This window comes from Salvelinus fontinalis, chromosome 19, assembly GCF_029448725.1.
Source record: "Salvelinus fontinalis isolate EN_2023a chromosome 19, ASM2944872v1, whole genome shotgun sequence".
In the NCBI taxonomy this organism is placed as follows: Eukaryota; Metazoa; Chordata; class Actinopteri; order Salmoniformes; family Salmonidae; genus Salvelinus; species Salvelinus fontinalis.
Genome location: NC_074683.1, coordinates 34,005,945 through 34,020,656, shown reverse-complemented (window position 1 = coordinate 34,020,656; position 14,712 = coordinate 34,005,945).

The following is a 14,712-nucleotide window of genomic DNA, read 5'->3' as shown; positions in this document are numbered from 1 at the left end:
CCAGAGAGATGGAGACGGAGCTGAGGAGCAGGTTGCACCTGGACTCACTGATGACTGCCTCCCAGTTGGCCCCAGGGGAGATGACCACAAACTCACGCATGCCATACCTGCAAACACAGACTGGATACTTAAAAGGTGCAATATGCAGAAGTCGCTCTGCCATTTCCAAGTTGCAAGAATTCGAATAGTTTGCCTAATGTCAGTTTGTGACAAAACAAGCAGTCATTGTGTAGATAATCATTGTACCATCTAAACCATTGTGAAATATATTTTCATGACCAAAAATGTTGTATTTTCAGCTGTTTGAAGCTGGTGTCCGAAATGAAAGCAAAAGATACAAAAACTAAACTGAAAATTGGGAAGCATAAAAGTAGCACACATACAGTGAGCTCCTAAAGTAATGGGACACATGTTTTGTTGTTTTGGCTCTGTACTCAAGCACTTTGGATTTGAAATTATACAATGACTATGATGTTAAAGTGCAACCTGTCAGCTTGAATTTTAGGGTATTTTCATTCATACAATGAAAGTGACTCATAAATGACACAATACATTATTTACCATTCATTTTTATTGGACACAAAGTAATCTGAAACACAACCAAAACAAACAGCAAATGAATCCAACAAATGTGTAGAGTCACGAGCTTGATGTAGTCATTACGTGCTATGAATATGGGACCAAATACCTCTCTATTTACTACATGTGAACTTGTCAGAATACTTTTGATCCCCTGTCATTTCTAAATGGTTATGGATGAAAATACCCTCAAATTAAAGCTGACAGTCTGCACCTTAACCTCAGTCGTTGTATCATTACAAATGCAAAGTGTTGGAGTACAGACACAAAAAACAACATTAAAATATCACTGTCCCAATACTTTTGGAGCTCACTGAAGAACAGATCTAACGCTTCCTAGATGTACTTTCAATTAGAATGACACGTATATAACTCACATTTCAATGTGCATATGGTCGGGTAGCCCAAAAATGACATATTGCTGCTTTAAAATGAGAGCAGACCGCTACTACACCATCCATCAAGTCAGGTCAAACTATAACCTCTGTAATATATATTGTAAAACATAGCAGACAGATTCGGTGTTAACAAATATCAATAGCAGTAGTGAATGTCTGTCTTTAATTCCCATCTTAACATAAAGATTTGTGGTAAAGGTTAGAGAGAGGAGACCTGGATTACTGTACTCATTAGGGATGCACGATATCAAGTTTATTTTCAAATCAAGTTTATTTTATATAGCCCTTCGTACATCAGCTAATATCTCGAAGTGCTGTACAGAAGCCCAGCCTAAAACCCCAAACAGCAAGCAATGCAGGTGTAGAAGCACGGTATATCGGTAAGCATATCGAAATAGGCCGATATGAACAAAAATACCAACATCGGCCCAATGCCTAGTTTAACGCCGATGTGCAAAACCGATGTCAAAGCTGACGTGCATACCTAAATAAAGGTAGGTAGATGACGTAATGACGCCACGACAAATACAGCACTACGCAGAACAAAAGCTAAACAAGTTCAAGACGAGCAGTCATTTGAAAGAGCGAGACAACTCAAAGGCGAAATCCATTAACGCCAAGGTAATGGAATTCATTGCCCTTGACAATCAACCATTCTCTGTCGTGGATGATGTTGGCTCTCGCCGACTGGTTGTGCACCTCGAGCCCCACTACACACTACCAAGTAGGCACTATTTTTCAGATGTTGCTCTACCAGAGTTACACAGTATTGTTGAAACGCACATCCATGAGCTTACTTGCTATGGGCGTCACTGCTATTAGCTTCACGACTGACATTTGGACCAGCGATGTCAGCCCCGTGAGCATGGTGAGTCTGACAACACAGTGGGTCGACGAGGATTTCGTACTGAGGAAAGCCGGATTGCATGCTCAAGAATGTGCTGGTTCTTATACCTCTGCTGCCATTTCAATGGCATATGAGAGCATGTTTGAAACATGAACACACTCCTAGCCCCATTCAAACAACTGACTGGAGAAATAAGCTCATCAACTGCGTCTGCAGGAGACGTGATACCCTCTGTCATGGCATTGAAACACCTGCTCAACAAAACTGACGACAGACAGTGGGGTTAAAACTTGCAAAAGTACTCCACAAAGGGCTGTGAAAAAGCGATTCGGTGGCATTCTCTCTGAGCCTCTTTACTGTGTCGCCACCATGCTCGATACAACGCTACAGGACAGTTTTGCTAGCACAGACTGGAATATGTTCCGGGATTCATCCAATGGCATTGAGGAGTATACCACCTGTCATTGGCTTCATCAATAAGTGCATCGACGACATCGTCCCCACAGTGACCGTACGTACATATCCCAACCAGAAGCCATGGATTACAGGCAACATCCACATCGAGCTAAAGGCTAGAGCTGCCGCTTTCAAGGAGCGGGACTCTAACCCGGACGCATATAAGAAATCCTGCTATGCCCTCAGACAAACCATCAAACAAGCAAAGCGTCAACACAGGTTTAAGATTGAATCCTACTACACCGGTTCTGATGCTCGTCGGATGTGGCAGAGCTTGAAAACTATTACAGACTACAAAGGGACACCCAGATGCGAGCTGCCCAGTGACGTGAGCCTACCAGACGAGCTGAATGCCTTTTATGCTCGCTTCGAGGTAAGCAACACTGAAGCATGCACAAGAGCACCAGCTGTTCTGGATGACTGTGTGATCACGCTCTCGGTAGCCGATGTGAGCAAGACCTTTAAACAGGTCAACATTCACAAAGCCACGGGGCCAGATGGTTTACTAGGACGTGTACTCAAAGCATGCTCGGACCAACTGGCAAGTGTCTTCACTGACATTTTGAACATCTCCCTGACTAAGTCTGTAATACCAACATGTTTCAAGCAGACCCCCATAGTCCCTGTGCCCAAGGAAGCAAAGGTAACCTGCCTAAATGATTACCACCCCGTAGCACTCACGTCAGTAGCCATGAAGCTTTGAAAGGCTGGTAATGGCTCACTTAAACAGCATCCTCCCGGATCCCCAAGACACACTCCAATTCGCATACTGCCCCAACAGATCCACAGATGACGCAATCTTAATCTCCTTAATGTCAATATGCCTTGTCCATTGCCGTTCTGGTTAGTGTTTATTGGCTTATTTCACTGTAGAGCCTCTAGCCCTGCTCATTACACCTTATCCAACCTTTCAGTTCCACCACCCACACATGCGATGACATCACCTGGTTTCAATAATGTTTGTAGAGACAATATCTCTCTCATCATCACTCAATGCCTAGGTTTACCTCCAATGTATTCACATCCTACCATTCCTTTGTCTGTACATTATACCTTGAAGCTGTTTTATCGCCCCCAGAAACCTGCTCCTTTTACTCTCTGTTCCAGACGTCCTAGACGACCAATTCTCATAGCTTTTAGCCGTACCCTTATCCTACTCCTCCTCTGTCCCTCTGGTGATGTAGAGGTGAATCCAGGCCCTGCAGTGCCTAGCTCCACTCCTATTCCCCAGGCGCTCTCTTTTGATGACTTCTGTAACCGTAATAGCCTTGGTTTCATGCATGTTAACATTAAAAGCCTCCTCCCTAAGTTTGTTTTATTCACTGCTTTAGCACACTCTGCCAACCCGGATGTCCTAGCCGTGTCTGAATCCTGGCTTAGGAAGACCACCAAAAACTCTGAAATCTCCATCCCTAACTACAACATTTTCAGACAAGATAGAACAACCAAAGGGGGCGGTGTTGCAATCTACTGCAGAGATAGCCTGCAGAGTTCTGTCCTACTATCCAGGTGTGTACCCAAACAGTTTTAAAAATACACCTCTCTAAAAACAAGTCTCTCACTGGCTCTCACCGTTGCCGCCTGCTATAGACCACCCTCTGCCCCCAGCTGTGCTCTGGACACCATGTGTGAACTGATTGCCCCCCATCTATCTTCAGAGCTCATGCTGCTAGGTGACCTAAACTGGGACATGCTTAACACCCCAGCCATCCTACAATCTAAACTTGATGCCCTCAATCTCACACAAATTATCAATGAACCTACCAGGTACCACACCAAAGCCGTAAACACGGGCACCCTCATAGATATCATCCTAACCAACTTGCCCTCCAAATACACCTCTGCTGTTTTCAACCAAGATCTCAGCGATCACTGCCTCATTGCCTGCATCCGTAAGGGGTCAGCGGTCAAACGACCTCCACTCATCACTGTCAAACGCTCCCTGAAACACTTCAGCGAGCAGGCCTTTCTAATCGACCTGGCCCGGGTTTCCTGGAAGGATATTGACCTCATCCCGTCAGTAGAGGATGCCTGGTTATTTTTTTTAAATGCCTTCCTCACCATCTTAAATAAGCATGCCCCTTTCAAAAATGTTTGAACCAGGAACAGATATAGCCCTTGGTTCTCTCCAGACCTGACTGCCCTTAACCAACACAAAAACATCCTATGGCGTTCTGCATTAGCATCGAACAACCCCCGTGGTATGCAACTTTTCAGGGAAGTTAGGAACCAATATACACAGGCAGTTAGGAAAGCCAAGGCTAGTTTTTTCAAGCAGAAATTTGCTTCCTGCAACACAAACTTAAAAAAGTTCTGGGACACTGTAAAGTCCATGGAGAATAAGAACACCTCCTCCCAGCTGCCCACTGCACTGAGGATAGGAAACTCTGTCACCACCGATAAATCCACTATAATTGAGAATTTCAATAAGCATTTTTCTATGGCTGACCATGCTTTCCACCTGGCTACCCCTACCCCGATCAACAGCCCTGCACCCCTCACAGCAACTCACCCACAGCCTTCCCCATTTCTCCTCCTCCCAAATCCAGATAGCTGATGTTCTGAAAGACCTGCAAAATCTGGACCCCTACAAATCAGCCGGGCTAGACAATCTGGACCCTTTCTTTCTAAAACTATCTGCCGAAATTGTTGCAACCCCTATTACTAGCCTGTTCAACCTCTCTTTCGTGTCGTCTTTCGTGTCGTCTGAGATTCCCAAAGATTGGAAAGCAGCTGCGGTCATCCCCCTCTTCAAAGGGAGGGAAACTCTTGACCCAAACTGCTACAGACCTATATCTAGCCTACCCTGCCTTTCTAAGGTCTTGGAAAGCCAAGTCAACAAATAGATTACCGACCATTTCGAATCCCACCGCACCTTCTCCGCTATGCAATCTGGTTTCAGAGCTGGTCATGGGTGCACCTCGGCCACGCTCAAGGTCCTAAACGATATCATAACTGCCATCGATAAGAGACACTACTGTGCAGCCGTATTCATTGACCTGGCCAAGGCTTTTGACTCTGTCAATCACCACATCCTCATCGGCAGACTCGATAGCCTTGGTTTCTCAAATGATTGACTCGCCTGGTTCACCAACTACTTCTCTGATAGAGTTCAGTGTGTCAAATCGGAGGGCCTGTTGTCCGGGCCTCTGGCAGTCTCTATGGGGGTGCCACAGGGTTCAATTCTTGGGCCGACTCTCTTCTCTGTATACATCAATGATGTCGCTCTTGCTGCTGGTGAGTCTTTAATCCACCTCTACGCAGACAACACCATTCTGTATACTTCTGGCCCTTCTTTGGACACTGTGTTAACAACCCTCCAGACGAGCTTCAATGCCACACAACTCTTCTTCCGTGGCCTCCAACTGCTCTTAAATACAAGTAAAACTAAATGCATGCTATTCAACCAATCGCTGCCTGCACCTGCCCGCCCGTCCAGCATCACTACTCTGGACAGTTCTGACTTAGAATATGTGGACAACTACAAATACCTAGGTGTCTGGTTAGACTGTAAACTCTCCTTCCAGACTCACATCAAACATCTCCAATCCAAAGTTAAATCTAGAATTGGCTTCCTATTTCGCAACAAGGCATCCTTCACTCATGCTGCCAAACATACCCTCGTAAAACTGACCATCCTACCGATCCTCGACTTCGGAGATGTCATTTACAAAATAGCCTTCAATACCCTACTCAATAAATTGGATGCAGTCTATCACAGTGCCATCCGTTTTGTCACCAAAGCCCCATATACTACCCACCACTGCAACCTGTACGCTCTCGTTGGCTGGCCCTCGCTTCATACTCGTCGCCAAACCCACTGGCTCCAGGTCATCTACAAGACCCTGCTAGGTAAAGTCCCCCTTTATCTCAGCTCGCTGGTCACCATAGCAGCACCCACCCGTAGCACGTGCTCCAGCAGGTATATCTCTCTGGTCACCCCCAAAACCAATTCCTCCTTGGGCCGCCTCTCCTTCCAGTTCTCTGCTGCCAATGACTGGAACGAACTACAAAAATCTCTGAAACTGGAAACACTTATCTCCCTCACTAGCTTTAAGCACCAGCTGTCAGTGCCGCTCACAGATTACTGCACCTGTACATAGCCCATCTATAATTTAGCCCAAACAACTACTCTCCCCCTACTGTATTTATTTATTTTGCTCCTTTGCACCCCATTATTTCTACTTTGCACATTCTTCCACTGCAAATCTACCATTCCAGTGTTTTACTTGCTATATTGTATTTACTTCACCACCATTGCCTTTACCTCCCTTATCTCACCCTATTTGCTCACATTGTATATAGACTTATTTTTCTACTGTATTATTGACTGTATGTTTGTTTTACTCCATGTGTTGTTGTATGTGTCAAACTGCTTTGCTTTATCTTGGCCAGGTCGCAATTGTAAATGAGAACTTGTTCTCAACTTGCCTACCTGGTTGAACAAAGGTGAAATTTAAAAAAAAGAAAAACAAATATTGGATAGGCCATCACTTGAAAAACTACAAACCTCAGATTTCCCACTTCCTGGTTGGATTTTTCTCAGGGTTTCGCCTGCCGTATGAGTTCTGTTAAACTCACAGACATCATTCAAACAGTTTTAGAAACTGTTTGAGTGTTTTCTATCTGTCACGCCCTGACCATAGTTTGCTTTGTATGTTTCTATGTTTTGTTTGGTCAGGGTGTTATCTGAGTGGGCATTCTATGTTGTATGTCTAGTTTGTCTATTTCTATGTGTTTGGCCTGATATGGTTCTCAATCAGAGGCAGGTGTTAGTCGTTAGTCGTCTCTGATTGGGAACCATATTTAGGTAGCCTGTTTTGTATTGTGGGTTATGGGTGATTGTTCCTGTTTCTTTTTGTATGTCACCATACGGGACTGTTGCGTTTTCGTTCGTTTGTCCGTTTATTGTTTTGTTCTTTGTTTTCAATGTTTCTAATTAAAATGGATAATCATCACGCTGCATTTTGGTCCTCCGATCCTTCTTACTACTCCTCCTCAGATGAGGAGGACGACGAACGTGACACTATCCAAATCTACTAATAATATGCATATCTTAGCTTCTGGGCCTGAGTAGCAGGCAGTTTACTCTGGGCATGCTTTTCATCTGAACGTGAAAATAGCGCCCCCAGCCAAAAGAAGTTACTTAAATGTGCTCAAGAACACTAAGGTAACCTGCCTAAATGACTACCGAACCGTAGCACTCACATCTGTAGCCATGAAGTGCAAAACTTGTCAAAGACTCCAGCCACCCTAGTCATAGACTGTTCTCTCTGCTACCACACTGCAAAAGGTACCGGAGCGCTAAGTCTAGGTCCAAGAGGCTTCTAAACAGCTTCTACCGCCAAACCATAAGACTCCTGAACATCTAGTCAAATGGCTACCCTCCCCTCTCCACACCACTCTCTGTTGTCATCTATGTGTAACAGTATAACTTTAAACCGTCCCCTCGCCCCGACACAGGTGCGAACCAGGGACCCTCTGCACACATCAACAACGGTCGCCCACGAAGCATCGTTACCCATCGCTCCACAAAGGCCACGGCCCTTGCAGAGCAAGGGGCAACACTACTTAAGTCTCAGAGCAAGTGACGTAACTGATTGAAATTTTTTGAAATTGAAATGCTACTAGCGCGTACCCGCTAACTAGCTAGCCATTTCACATCCGTTACACATGCATAGTCACTTTAATTAACTCCACCTACATGTACATACTACCTCAACTAACCGGTGCCCCCACACATTGCCTCTGTACCGGCACTCCCATGTATTGTTATTTTTTTACCACTGCTCTTTAATTACTTTACTTTTATCTTTTATTCTTATCCGTATTTTTTTTTTAACTGCACTGTTGGTTAGGGGCTCATAAGTAAACATTTTACTGTAAGGTCTACACCTATTGTATTCGGCACATGTGACTAATAACATTTGATTTGACCTCTCAAAAGAGCCCCCAAAGCAAACCAAACAGACCTCGAGAGTTCGGTTCGCTTGAATTCCACGGACGGTTCCTTTATTTAAGACAATGTGAACGCAAAGCTCCCCAGGTTCACTTGTCATTATTCCAGCATCACACACTAAACTACTGCAGCACTGTTTCCCCTGCTATAACCCCTGACATTGGTGTCACAAAAGGGAGATGATGTGCAGGTTCTCTGAATTAAATGTGTGCTGTTTTTAGATATTGATTGGCGATTGTCAAGGATGCACAGACATTCCAAAATGTGTGGTGTTTTTAGTTCCAGTGGGGTGATGAGAGTAGTGTACTATCGTAATTTGACAATAGTAGGATGGTTTAAAGAGTTTGAGATATTTGACTCTGTACCACTGATTGTCTGACCCACTGGAATTGTGATACAGTGAATTATATGTAAAATAATCTGTCTGTAAACGATTGTTGGAAAAATGAATTGTGTCATGCACAAAGTAGATGTCCTAACCAACTTGCCAAAATTATAGTTTGTTAACAAGAAATTTGTGGTGGTTGAAAAACGAGTTTTAACGACTCCAACCTAAGTGTATGTAAACTTCCGACTTCAACTGTACATGTAACTCTGTGTGATTATTTAGTAAATAAATAATTAAGCCAATTTATGTATTGCTGATTTAACTTATTAGCTTGGGTTCGTGCAGATAACCAAGTACTTAAGACAATCAGAATGAGATTGATCGAGGTGACGATTAATAATTGACTGCTATTGATATAAAAGATCTTCAGATCTTGTGTAGGCCTTCAATGTAAATAAGAATGTTCTCAACTGACTTGCTTAGTTAAATAAAATAAAAATATATAGAAAATTAAGAAAACTTTTTACTGTACAGACTAATTGAGCATGGCCTTGCTATCGAGAGAGACTGCCATAGGCAGACCTGGCTCTCAAGAGAAAGGCTGTGCACACTGCCCACAAAATGAGATGGGAAATGAGCTGCTCTTCCTAACCTCTTGCCAAATGTATGACCACCTTAGAGATACATATTTCCCACAGATCACAGGGACTCACAAGGAATTAGGCTGTTAGGGGCGGCGGGCTAGTGGTTAGAGTGTTGGGCCAGTAACTGAAAGGTTGCTGGATCGAATCCCTGAGCTGACAAGGTAAAAATATGTCATTCTGCCCCTGAACAAAGCAGTTTACTCACTGTTTCCCTGGAAATACAGCAGCAGCAAGATTTGTTGCCATGAGAAACAGCCAACCAGGGTTTAGAGAGTGAGGGGGACAGTTAACAGCTAAGATCATTTTGCCTTTATTTAACTAGGCAAGTCAGTTAATTAAGAACAAATTCATATTTTCAATGACAGCCTAGGAACTGTCTTGTTCAGAACAATAGATTTGTACCTTGTCAGCTCGGGGATTTGATCTTGCAACCTTTAAGTTACTAGTAAAACGCTCTAAGCACTAGGCTACGCTGCTGCCCCATTTACAAACCCCAATTTTGCCTTCAGTGGTCAAAAATACTGCAGTGTCCCATCACAGTAGTAAAATATGTCTTGAGTGGTCAGGGCTCAAGTGTGACATCTCATACTTCTCTAAAAAGTGATAATCATTATTACTCCCTTACCTAATCCATGCACTGGGTTGTGGGGTATTAAAGACAATGTCAATGCAATGCTAACTGGATAAAATAGCATAAAACATGATTGTGTGGCTCATGTTGCTTGCGATGCCAGGGGCGTGGGTTTGGTTCTAGCTGGGGCCCCCATGTTTAAATATATGCACACACTACTGTAAGTAATATAAAATAATTTGCTTAATGGAATTCACATGTGTATCAAAGCTGGGACCAAGAGACTGAAAAATAGCTTAAATCTCAAGGCCATCAGACTGTTACACAGCCATCACTAACACAGAGTGGCTGCTGCCTACATACAGACTTGAAATCATTGGCCACTCTAACAAATGGATCAATAGTCACTTTAATAATGCCACTTTAATAATGATGTTTACATATCTTGCATTACTCATCCCATATGTTTATACTGTATTTTATACCATCTACTGCATCTTGCCTATGCCGCTCGGTCATTGCTCATCCATATATTTATTTGTACATATTCTTATTCCATCCCTTTACTTAGATTTGTGTGTATTAGGTAGTTGTTGAGGAATTGTTTGATTACTTGTTGATATTGTTGCACTATCGGAACTAGAAGCACAAGCATTTCGCTACACTCACAATAACATCTCGTACCATGTGTATGTGACCAATACAATTTGATATTTTTAAAAGTCTGAAAAAAGTATGTTTTTATTAAAACGTTAAACCGGAGGCCTAAAGGTGTTTTCTCTAACAGGGGGAGAGTTATCTATAGAATATTGTGTCTATTATTTGAACAGGATGTCTGAGGAAGAGGATGGTGATAGTGGAGAAGAAAAGGCCACATTCTCAATGTGTGAGGTCAGTGTCAGAGAGAGGTAGTGAAAGAGAGAGCATGTGTGTGCATACCTTGTGTCTGTGTAATAATAATCATAGATGGGTGACTATATTTGTCCTATTTCAAACAATCATATTTAAAAGAATCATGAAAATCTAATAAGAATCTTGTATGGCAGAAGATTATTTGGACCTGCTAAGATTTTGTATGTGGTCATTTAATTGTCGTTTTTTATGTTGACTAATACATTTTAAAAATGTGAAGGAAATAAGGTTATCTTCTCATCACATACTTTTCTTATATTCATAGATTAATCATATTCTTATACTTTGTCTCAAATGTATCATACCATATCTTTGTAGGAAATTCACCACAATCATGTACGTCATATAAGGCGTAGAGGTTAACACATATACTGTACACTACATGACCAAAGGTATGTGGACACCCGCTCATCGAACATCTCATTCTAAAATCATGGGCATTAATATGGAGTTGATCCCCCTTTGCTGCTATAACAGCCTCCACTCTTCTGGGAAGGCGTTCCACAGATGTTGGAACATTGCTACTGGGACTTGTTCCATTCAGCCACAAGCGCATTAGTGAGGTCAGGCACTGATGTTGGGCGATTAGGCCTGGCTCCCAGTCGAAGTTCCAATTCATCCCAAAGGTGTTCAATGGGGTTGAGGTCAGGGCTCTGTGCAGGCCAGGCAAGTTCTTCTACACTGATCAACAAACCATTTCTGTATGGACCTCGCTTTGTGCACAGGGGCATTGTCATGCTGAAACAGGAAATGCACAAAGTTGGAAGCACAGAAACATCTAGAATGTCATTGTATGCTGTAGTATTAAGATTTTCCTACACTGGAACTAAGGGTCCCGAACCATGAAAAACAGCCCCAGACCATTATTCCTCTTCCACCAAACTTTAAAATTGGCACTATGCATTGGGGCAGGTAGCCTTCTCCTGGCATCCGCCAAACCCAGATTTGCCCATGGGACTGCCAGATGAGGTGCGATTCATCACTCCAGAGAATGCGTTTTCACTGCCCCAGTATCCAATGGCGGCGAGCTTTACACCACTCCAGACAACGCTTGGCATTGCGCATGGTGAACTTAGGCTTGTGTAAGGCTGCTCGGCTATGGAAACCCATTTCATGAAGCTTCCCACTAACAGTTAGGCTATTTGTCTACAGACATCGTATGGCTGTGCACTCGATTTAATACACCTATTAGGCTGAAATAGTCAAATCCATATACTGCTGTGTGTGTGTATATATATAGTGTAGGTATACAGTTACTTATTCGATTTTTGTCCAAATACCCTTCTGCCACACAATATTCTTATTTGAGTTTCATGATTATTTTACATATGGGTGTTTGAATTAGAACAAATATAGTCACCCACCTAATTATTATTACACACACAAGGCATGCACGCACACTCTCTACCTCTCTGATACAGACCTCACTTCACACATTGAGAATGCTGCCTTTTTCCCCTCCGCTATCACCATCCTCTTCTTCCTGTCCTCTCCTACTCAGACATCCTGTTCATATAACAGACACTTATTCTATAGATAATTCTCCCTGTCAGAGAAACAGCTTTGAGCCTCCGGTTTGTTATAGGAAAAACAGACCTTTTTCAGACTTATTTGAATTACATTCCATTAAGCAAACACATTTTACTCACAGTAGTGTGTACATACATTTCCAGATGGGGGGGGGGGGGGGGGGGGGCTAGCAGGAAAAAAACCCACACCCCTGGCATTGGAAGCAACATGAGCCACACAATCATGTTTTGTGCTATATTACCAAGTTAGAATTGTATTTCTCCCACTCATCTCCTTTCTCTCTCCCCTCCTAGATGGTGCTAGAGGCCCGCGTCGGACATCTGGAGCGTGGGGTGCACCGTGTTTGAGACAGCCACTGGGAAGCCGTCACTGTTGCACAGGGACAGTGTTTTCCTTGCATTGTTCTAAATTTGTGTGAGGAGAGGCCCAATGCTTGACGGGTTCTCAGAGTACACCAAGGACTTTGTCTGACCAGGTGAGTTGAATTATGATCCCGTACTTACAAGCAAAATGTTAAATATAATAATTTTAAAGGAATAGTTCAACCAAAGAACTGTTTCCTTTCCAAATTTCAATAAGTGTTAATTACATCAACCATCACTAAGTCAAACAAAGGTAAATGTGACATCTCACCCAGTCAGTAAATCATAATAAACTGCAGCCATGTTGAATAACATTCGGTACTCTTTGCAGTGAACAGAAACGGCGCCCATCTGCAGAACACCTATTGGGCCACCCTTTCTTCCCCAAGGATGTCATCTTAGTTTAGAACCTACACTCAACGCTGGTTGGCGCTATTTCCTGAGTTCATCAAGAAGTGAAAAGCCGTAACACCTATCAAGAATGTATATACACCACCGTTCAAAAGTTGTTTGGGGTCCCTTTGAAATGTCCTTGTTTGTCCATTAAAATATCAAATTGATCAGAAATAAAGTGTAGACATTTAATGTTGTAAATGACTATTGTAGCTGGAAATAGCTGATTTTTAATGGAATATCTACATAGGCGTAGAGGCCCATTATCAGCAACCATCACTCCTGTGTTCCAATGGCCACGTTGTTAGCCTTTTAAAATAATCTTGGATTAGCTAATTGATCATTAAAAAACCATTTTGCAATTATGTTAGCACAGATGAAAACTGATGCTAATCACAAATGTTGATTTAAAAAAGCAAAACTGGCATTCTTTAGACTAGTGGAGCATCAGCATTTGTGGGTTTCGATTACAGGCTCAAAATGGCCAGAAACAAAGTCCTTTCTTCTGAAACTCGTCAGTATATTCTTGTTCTGAGAAATAAAGGCTATTCCATGCGAGAAATTGCCCAGAAACTGAAGATCTCGTACAACGCTGTGTACTACTCCCTTCACAGAACAGCGCAAACTGGCTCTAACCAGAATAGAAAGAGTGGGAGGCACCGGTGCACAATTGAGCAAGAGGACAAGTACATGAGTGTCTAGTTTGAGAAACACATGCCTCAAGTCCTCAACTGGCAGCTTCATTAAATAGTACCCACAAAACACCACAGTCTCAACATCAACAGTGAAGAGGTGACTCCGGGATGCTGGCCTTCTAGGCATCCCGGAGGAGTTAGTTTCTCAAACTAGACTAACGTACTTGTCCTCTTGCTCAGTTGTGCACCGGGGCCTCCCACACTTTCTATTCAGGTTTAAGCCAGTTTGCGATGTTCTGTGAAGGGGGTAGTACACAGTGTTGTACAAGATCTTCAATTTATTGCATGGAATAGCTTTAAAGCTTCTTTAAATCAAAACACAGTTTTCAGCTGTGGTTAACATAATTGCAAAAGGCTTTTAAAATGATAAACTTGGATTAGCTTAACAATGTGCAATTGTAACACAGGAGTGGTGGTTGCTGATAATGGGCCTATGTACGCCTATGTAGAAATAAATAAAAAATCGTCCGCTTCCAGCATTAAATGTCTACACTGCGTTTCTGATCAATTTGATGTTATTTCAAAAACAAAATACATTTTTAAGTGACCCCAAACTTTTGAACGGTAGTGTAAATCTGTCCAATTCGCATAATATACAGTATTTAAATTCCTTTTCAAATTAATTGCTTGAAACAAGATCTTGCAGAGAATACAAATAGGGCATTTGTATAACATTTTGCTTCCATTCTCTTCATATAACATACAGTACATACCAATCAATCATACAACATAGGTCAAGTTAAGGTAGTGTTAACCTTAGCATTTATTTGTAGAACTTAAATAAAATAATAAAACTGGTTGTCAAGATTTGCACTTTCCTTCTTGTTATCAAAACCAATGGTGGAACATAGCATCTTGTCCTCAATACCAACTGTCTGCACACTGAAATAAGAAGGACTAACCAGTCAAAGAACCGTTCTTAGTTTGTGTCCACAATTGAGAACAATATCTGCCATATACAGTAGGAAACTGAGCTGTTGAGAGCAGATGGCACACGAGCCACCGTACTGTATCAGCAACTGACGGAACGTTAACCCC